An 8,740-nucleotide genomic window follows, 5' to 3' on the forward strand; every position below is an offset into this window, starting at 1 on the left:
AGTTTACAAAGTGACTAGAACCAAGAGTTTGCAGAATTAGATCCAGTCTTTACAGTGAGTTCTGTTTGTGTGTTGACTCATAACTCTAAAATTCAGCCAGGCTGTCTACATATTTGCCTTAGCTTTCACTTCCTACTTGGTCAGCACCTAAAGGCCAGCCAAATGTGAGTGGTTTGGGTCTCCTCGCGTCTTTGCTGTGCATATACACATCATTGGGTATGTGCACAGCTTTCCCAAGAATATGTTAAATCATTTCAAAGTCTTTTTCCCATCATTTTTTTCTAAGCTTTTTGTTAATCTAAAGGCTTTCCCAATGATTACTCTTTGCTCCAGGCAGCAGTGACTGCACATATTTTCCACAAATGCCTCCTGAGTCCATCTCAGCACTGTCAGAGTCCTAGCTTAGGTGAAATAAAGGCAAGTGCTTTGAGCTATCTCCTCAGTAAGTCACCAGATGAGTTACAATCACAAGTCATTATAAATGAGGCCCATTCTGTTTCCTCTGGTACTAGTACATGAGCTGGGAATCTAGGTGGTGTGACTGTTCACTGTGATATGTCAAAATGACTTGAGTAAGAACTTCTTAGCAGATTAGTAGAGCTCTGGATGTGTCTGTGGATGATTGACAGGTAGGCCACAAACTAAGGAGGGAAGATACACTCTAGATATGGGTGGCACAAGCTAATTGTCTTATAGCCTGGACAAAATAAAAATGAAAAGGAGCTCCAGTCTTCATCATTGCCTTTGGATATCCATTTCCAGTACCTTTAGGCTTCCACTGCAGACTCTTTATCTTTCCAAGGCACACCCTTTCACTTTCCAACACAGACTGCACTGGTGACTCTGCAGTGAGCTCCAGGACTTCAATCTCTGAATCCTCTGACCCTCCAGTATGCAGACAGCCATTTTGCATTCTTCTACATCTGATTCCACAAGTGGCCAATGTAGGCCTACCTAGTAAATGAAATTGTATACTTATTTTGCGTTAAATATTTTCCTCTCGTGAACCTTAATATAGATTATTATTTCTAGGGCCCACTACTAAGGTATAGAACCAGGGTAAATTAAAATGCTACAGGGCTTCCTGTTCTTACCAAGGTCCAACTTAGCTTTCTTCATAAAATATACTCTGCACTCCTAAGGGCTTTTGGTTAATTTTTGGAGTTCACAAAAGGTTGACTGATCATCTCTGATAACTTCCTCATTGCTTTTGTGAGGACGTATCACTGACTATCACAGGATCTTAGCAACTCAATAAGATAGAATCAAACATGGGTTGGCTCTTGAGCCTGCTGACAATTATCACTGCTGTTTTCCTTTTCTTCAAAACCTTAAAATGGGAGGAGGATCCCCTCTACCAGGTTTCAAGATATTATGAACCAGCTGAAGGTTGTTGCTCAACTTGGACAGAAATCTCATATTGGCAAGTACAGCTTCCTTGATGTTAGTGGCTCCAGGCTTGGAGTGTCAGAAGTTCCCAGCCTTTGTGTTACAGCTTCAGCTTTGAGTGCCAGTGCCTTTTAGGTCTTAAATGTCTTCGTTTTTAGTAGTTTCTAGCCATCCCACTCAGTAGCTAGAGCTTGTAGCCCTCCTGGTGGGTTTCTGGAGCTCCAGGTACCTCACTCAGGATCCTCTGCAGGTCCCCATAGGTCTCGGTAGGTCTCCCAAGGTGTTGGCTCTTTGCTGTTCTTCCAGTCTCTGGAGCTTTCAAGCAGCCCTCCACTTACCAAGCATGCTCAAGATTAATAGGCCTTAGTAGTCCTAGCCTTTTCATACTACAACCCGTTCTACCTGAGATAAAAGCATTGAGTAGGCAGTAAGATCACCAGAATAAGGCTTTATTATGCCCTGTGCGCTGCACAGTAACATATGCACAGCAGAGAGCCCTCCTGAAATGACCCAAGTAGAATGACAGAATGCTGCTTATATACATGAGCAGCCGTGCATTTACAGTCTACATCTCACACACCTATTTTGAGACTTTCAATGTAGTAGCACAAGGGGAATGTCACTGGGACATTACAAGGTGGAGTCGTATGGAATGGTCATATGGCCATCTGGGATCAGTCTGAAGCAGCGTGCTACCAACAAAGCAAACCTCTCCTTCATCGCAGTGGACATTTAGGAAGTAGTCCTAGATGCCCCAGTGCCATGGTGACTGTTCAGTCAAGCTGCAGGAAAGGCAGTGCTTGACTGACACCTCTGCCTTTCTGCACAGGGGCAGGGCTGAAGTTTTAACTGTTGCTGCTTTCAAGGGGTTTCCCAGGAGTGGTAACAATGTTGCTTTTGGCCCTCTTGGGTTTGATAATTTGGATAATAAGCGCGGTCAGCCTCAGTCTGTCCCTTTCTTTGCCCTGTCAGGTGTAGTCCTACATCTGCTCTTCATGGCGCAGCAGCAACACTTGAATGGCCTTAGCCATGGGTTATCACAGCTATCAGCTAGGCTGCAGCTCCTGTCAAGGCTGAAAGAACCAGCCATTGTGGAGGCAACTGGAGATGGCAAGACAATGCTAGAAATAGTTTCCTAGTTCATCCTTGAGACAGCAAGTGGATAGGGCCTGATAGCTGTCACTGTGGTCATGGCCCCTCTGCCAAAACAGAAAAAAAAAGGATGAGTTGGACCTTATTTTTCTATCTCAGAGCAGACAGAATATTTTAGTTCTTCCTTTTCACTGAAATCAAGCATATGATTTTAATTGAAAATTTTTGTAATTTGGAAGACATTTGTAAAATTTTATTAGTGTGTTCTCTTGATATTTGCAACTGAATGTGCACTATATTGACAACTAGTCACTCCTAACGTAAGGTAAGTGTAAACTCTTCAATTGCACAATTACATGGATTTTGGACTATGGAAAATTTTTAGCTCTTAAGCCAAGGACTAAAAAACATTACTGGAACTATTGTTTTAGCTTAGAAAATATATTCTTGTAACTTGGTGTAGTAATGAAGATCTCACTTCTTGTTTCAACTTTAATAGCATAAGAAGTGGACATTATTGTGGTTCAGACCACTTGGTTTTCATTGAAATGACTGTTACAGCATAAGTTTAACAAGTATGTGTTGTTTTTGTCTTGTAATTTTATAAAAAGTTGCCTGTATTATGCAACATTATTAAGCCTTCAACAAAATGTATTTATAAAGCCATTTGAAGTTTGAGAATAATAGTTGTGTAGTTCTCATCTGAAAAAAATTTATAATCTTCACACTGAGCTAAAAAAAAATCGCAAGATAACTATGTCTGCTAAGTCATTGAACTCCTTTACAGTAAGGTGAATCAGGATAGTCAGCTTCTATCAGTCATGCATAGCTGCTCCCTCTTTATATAAGCTGACAAAAATTCATTGAATTGATAATGGTTATGCCATGAGAATGAATAAATTTACAATTGATATTGTTTGTTAAACAACACATTAAAACTTTTTTCAACAATTTGAAAATGTGAGAATGATTCTTGGCCTGAAGGACATAGAAAAACAGATGGAAGACAGGATTTGGTTCACGGGACATATTTGCTAACCCCCAATTTAGACTAACTATATGCAAGCTATTTGTAAAATTCTAGTTTTCCAATATTATTTTTATGCACGGAAGTTCAAAGTTTCCCTTTGTAATTTTCATTCACACTAAAAGTACTAATTTACAAAGCAAATTAAACAATTTAATCATAACTTCAAAGGTTTAAATCAAGTCATTTTGGGTTGATAGTGCTCTGCTCTATAATTTGATGTTGCAGTATGAATTCAGTCCCTAATTTTCATATCTGGAAACCAGTTACAGTGCAAAACCTGGGCTAGAATATTTCTAGACACGTGAGTTTCCCAAGTAAAATTTTGCTGTAAATGGACAAATCAGTTTATATACCTTTTGAAAGAGTATCTGTAGTAAAGAGGTTTACATATCAGCAACAACAACAACAAAAAACAAATATTTGATCCAACATTCACTAGTAAGCTGAGATAAAGATTTTATCCTTGAGGACATATATAAGTAAATTTCTTTCAACAGTTCAAATTTTTCTCAGCATCTTCTATGGCTATTTGGAGTATGAAGTTTGTGGGGGCCATGGTTAGTGACTTAGCTATTGCTTGTATGGTTTTTAAATTTAGAACTCCAAATGGTTTCTGGTCAGTGGTGCAATAAATTGGTTTAAATTCTGTGTCTTGACAAAATCTTGTCATATTGTGCTTCTGTTTCATACATCTGATGTGAATATTGACCCCGGCAGGAGTCCCATTTGTCGTCATGGTTACCAATTTTGACTCTTCCACTTAAAATGTTCAAATGTTTTTTCCCTACACAAAAAAATAAGCCACTTCATAATGCTGTGCCTTTTTGGAGCACCATTTCCTTCAGTCATTAGTCATATCAAAATCTTTAGCAGCACAAATAGATTTTAGCTATTTCTTCACTTATTGGCTGCAAAGAAAAATACCAGAAATAAATTAGTTTTTTCATATAACTTGGCCTATAAGTTCTAAGCCATTTTACAACATAAAAACAATGGAACTTGTAGGTATTATATTTGCAAATGCTGATTTCTGTTTAAGGCCTGTTCCTTCTTTTGCCTTCAAGAAATTTCTTTGTAAACTTCCTTGCAATGAAAAGATTTTGTTGTCTGGGCAACTTTTCTTCCCCATTTAACATGCAGCCCCATTTCTGTGATGCTTTCTTTTTGTTTGTCAACTTGACTGGTCTGTTGGAGGGACAGATATTTGGTCAAACTTTATTCTAGGTACAACTGTGAGCATGTTTCTGGATGAGATTAGTACTTTAATAAGTAGTCTGAGTAAAACAGATTACGCTACCTAAAGCAAGTGAGGCTCATCCAATCAGTTGAAGGTGATATGTGGTCTCAAGTAAGAGAAAATTCCTCCTACCTGACTGCTGCTGCACCAGACATCAGTTTCTCCCTGCCTTTAAACTGGAACTAAAATGTTGGCTTTTCCTGGGTCGTGAGCCAGGACTAGAACTATACCTCAGCGATCCTGGTTCTAAAGCTTTTGCGTTAGACTGGAACTTTAACCATCAGCTCTTCACATCGCCAGCTTGCTGACTGAAAATCTTAGGATCTGTCAGCCTCCACAATTACTTCAGCTAAAATAAACCACATATCCTATTGATTCTGTTTCTCTGGAGAATCACAACTAATACAATCACTTATTTTACTTACTTTAAGGAACCAATCAGTTGAAATTCAAGTCCTTTTCTTTCCATTCATGAAGTTTAACACCATACATCTTTTCCGTATAAAAGTTAGTCACGGTTCTTTGATTTCTTTCATAATGGCTATTTAAGTTTTATTGTTTTTATCACAGACACACTTTGCATCTTAAAGACACAGTAATACTCTATTTTCATAATCAAAGGAGTTCTTATGCTAGGGTTTTGTTTTGTTTTGCTTTTCCTTTTGTAACATTCAAGTCTTTTTCATCTGTCTTTATTTTTCCAGACTTTAATGGAAACATAAGAAATATTTCACTTTCATCTGAGCTGCACTTTAAAAAGGAATGTAATGTTGCAAGCAGTATACATTATCCCATCACAGAAAGTAGGCAAATTTTCATAATATCTGGGGAAAAGCAAGCAGATGAGGGAGGAATTATCCCCAGTCTCCTGAAATGCTATGGAGTAACATTAGAGTTTTAACATTGGTTATGCCTAGGTGTAGGCCTTCTGATATGTCTTATCACAGCCCCTGGGAAAGGTTAGACAGATGGTTCATTGCAGGAACTGTCCTTCTATGTAGTGAAAGGACAAATGTAGTGTTCACCAGGAGGAAGGGCATCTTTCTTAGTCTCCCTAATACTTGTAAGCGTTCCATCATTTGGGACACAAAAGGAGAGGTCTGTTTGAGTTGCTGATATACAGTGCTAATATACTATGTGAATGGTTTGGTGAATCTCTGGCTATATCGTTAAATAATTTAATAATCCAACAGTGCTACAATCATGTTGATATCAGGATAAAGTTGAACAAAAGGACAAGAGGTCATGTGTCTATTCAATCAACAAGATACTCGCAAGAGTTCTGCACTACGTTTACTCTTTTGAATTGATTCATAGAAATTCAATTCAAGGAGATACTTCCTCCAGGGAACAATCTTTTCTCCTCTTCAATTTGTCCAAACTTTCCCCTCAGTCTGAGAAAAAAAAAAAAATTGCCAAGTCATCCCAATGCACCTGTTCAAATACTGTAATATTGCTTCCCCTTAGCCATAAACTCCAAGAAGAAATGGACCACTGGAATGTTTCTCGGTCCACCCAAGAAGAAAGGATCAAATAAAAGGCAGATAAGACCAATGACTAACCAAGCACCTGCCATATACATGGGCCAGTCCAAGGGAGTTCTTTGCAGATGTTGAGGGGGGCCCAAAAGTTGCTTTGGATGCAAAAGCTCACTAAGTTCTCCATGGAAGAACAGATGACTCAAGAACCACCTTCTCTGATCCTGGGGCTCGTCTTTGATATAACAGGAACAGCATCTCTTTCATTGACTGGTTGTGAGGATTGCATCAGATGATGTATGTAAAATGTTTATGGTAATCATAAAGTCCTGTTATTTTCCAGGCAGAAATTTTTCGGGTCTTTTTCAAACTCCCAGTCTTTGCGGCTTTAGCTACCCTCCAGGTCGACTTCTTACCCCTCTTTCCTAATCATTTCCCCTGTCCCATGTTCTTCCTTCTTCTCCTTCCTCCTTCCTTTCCTTCTCCCACCCTGCTCACACTTTCCTATCTTCTTCTCTTCTTTTTCTTTTGTCTCTCTCACTTCTCCGGGACTCTGTTCTCTGCTTGCTTTGCACAGAAAATAGCACGCTAGACAAGAACTGAATCAAACTGCCTCCATCCATATGTAGTTTCATCATCCTGGCCTACGCATTAGATTTCTCAGATGTAAAAACTGGATGCTGATTTTTAAATTACCACTTAATGCCCAGCTGCTTTTAAAATTAGTAGAGCACATAAGAACTTAGCAGACTGGCTATACCTTGTAACAGTGCTTGATGATTTTTATCTATTTATCTTATTTCCTGCCTTTCTCTTCCTTTTCACCTAAGCCCAAGATATAAAGGGAAAAGAATTCTAAAGGGTGCAGTACAGAGCAACAGTGCCATGGCTTTTAAAACAAGAACCCTATTTTTAATCTAAATGGTAGCATCAGATTAAACTGTTATCTTAGTCACTTTCACTAAGCATTAACCATATTTTAAAGTTCTCTAGAGTTTTTGGTCATAGGAAAGAGACTCCTGTATCTTCACCTACAAATATTAACACCAGATTTTCTGATGAAAAGAAGAGCTTGTTCTGTGTGGTCTTATTCTATTTGCAGAAGTTTTTTTTTTTTCTTTTTTTTTTTTTTTGCCGGTACCAGGGATTGAACTCGGGTCCTTGCGCTTGCAAGGCAGGCCACCAAACCACTGAGCTAAATCCCCAGCCTCTTTTTTTCCTTTTTTAATTAGCAAATATTAATTATCAGAAAGGCCAAATATTTCCTGTTTACAAGAGTTAATCAAGAGAAGAACTACATACTTCTACAGGGACTCTCTTAAAATTCCCTTCAAAAATCAGTAAGGAAGTTAGTTGAGACCTGCAAGTAAAGGAGAGTACTGCTTAAGGTCAGGTTCACAGACAGCAGACTACCTATGTAAAAGTTGTAATCTGTACATACAGAATTTGAAAATATTTAGAAATGTTTACAGCACTTTATCATTGCTGCCTCATACAAAATCCTGATCAGTGGACTCTTATCTAGCTGAAGAACAGTTTAAATGATGTTATATTGATGAATCACAAAAGGCTGGAGCTGCTTACTAGTAAGGTTTTACGGACCGCATGCTGGTCCACTAAGAATTAGTGGGAGAGAAGCATGAGGACTGGACCTTAGTAGCAGACAGTTTGAGAAGCTCTCACATAGACTAACCAGTAATTTCACGATTTTATGGTATTAGTAATTGCTCTATCAATCTTCAAGAGTTCATTTATAAGGGCCAGGGATATAGCTCAGTGGTTCTTCTGCCTGTGTGTCAATTGCAAGGTGCCGCGTTCAATCCCTGGTACCAAAAATAAATAAATAAATAAATAAAAATAAAAATAGGGCTAAAGGTGTAGGCAAAGTGGGAAGGGTAGGGGAAAGGTAATAAGGGAAAAGAAAAAAATATGAGAAAATGAAAACATGGAAATAAATTGTTTGTAAATGGAGAGAGGAGGAGGGGGCGAAGGGAGGACAGGGATAAGGGGAAAAAATGAGAACCAAGACCTGTCATGTAAAGGTACAAAATCCCAATAATGAATGTAACTGTACTGTATACCTAAAATGTACCAATAAACTATAAATAAATAAATAAACAAAATTTGATGTTCTTCACCAAAAAAAAAAAAGAAGTCTAAAAAAGTAGAAACACCAAACATGTTGGTCTTACATCACCTTGTATGTTTTTCCCGTGGAAATTTGTACAAAACCTATCTCAGTTTTTCACCTTCTTCCTGAACCCTGTCTGGCTAAACCAATGTTGACACTAGCCTTTCATTTTAGAGAGAGCCCTGCCACCTAGTGGTAGAAGACGTTGGCTGTAACAAATCAGTGTGCTTCCACGTGGCCTGTTCTAATTATGCAAAAAGACGCCTTTCGCTGACAGTCTTCCGTTGTGATCTTAAGGTCGGCCACATTCACACCCTAAATTAAAACATTTTAAGCAACGGAACGGACTTTAAAGAAAGGAATGAAGAATGGTTCTTTGCAGT

Source organism: Fukomys damarensis, unplaced genomic scaffold (assembly GCF_012274545.1).
Source record: "Fukomys damarensis isolate Sample0158 unplaced genomic scaffold, DMR_v1.0_HiC HiC_scaffold_20, whole genome shotgun sequence".
Classification (NCBI taxonomy): domain Eukaryota; kingdom Metazoa; phylum Chordata; class Mammalia; order Rodentia; family Bathyergidae; genus Fukomys; species Fukomys damarensis.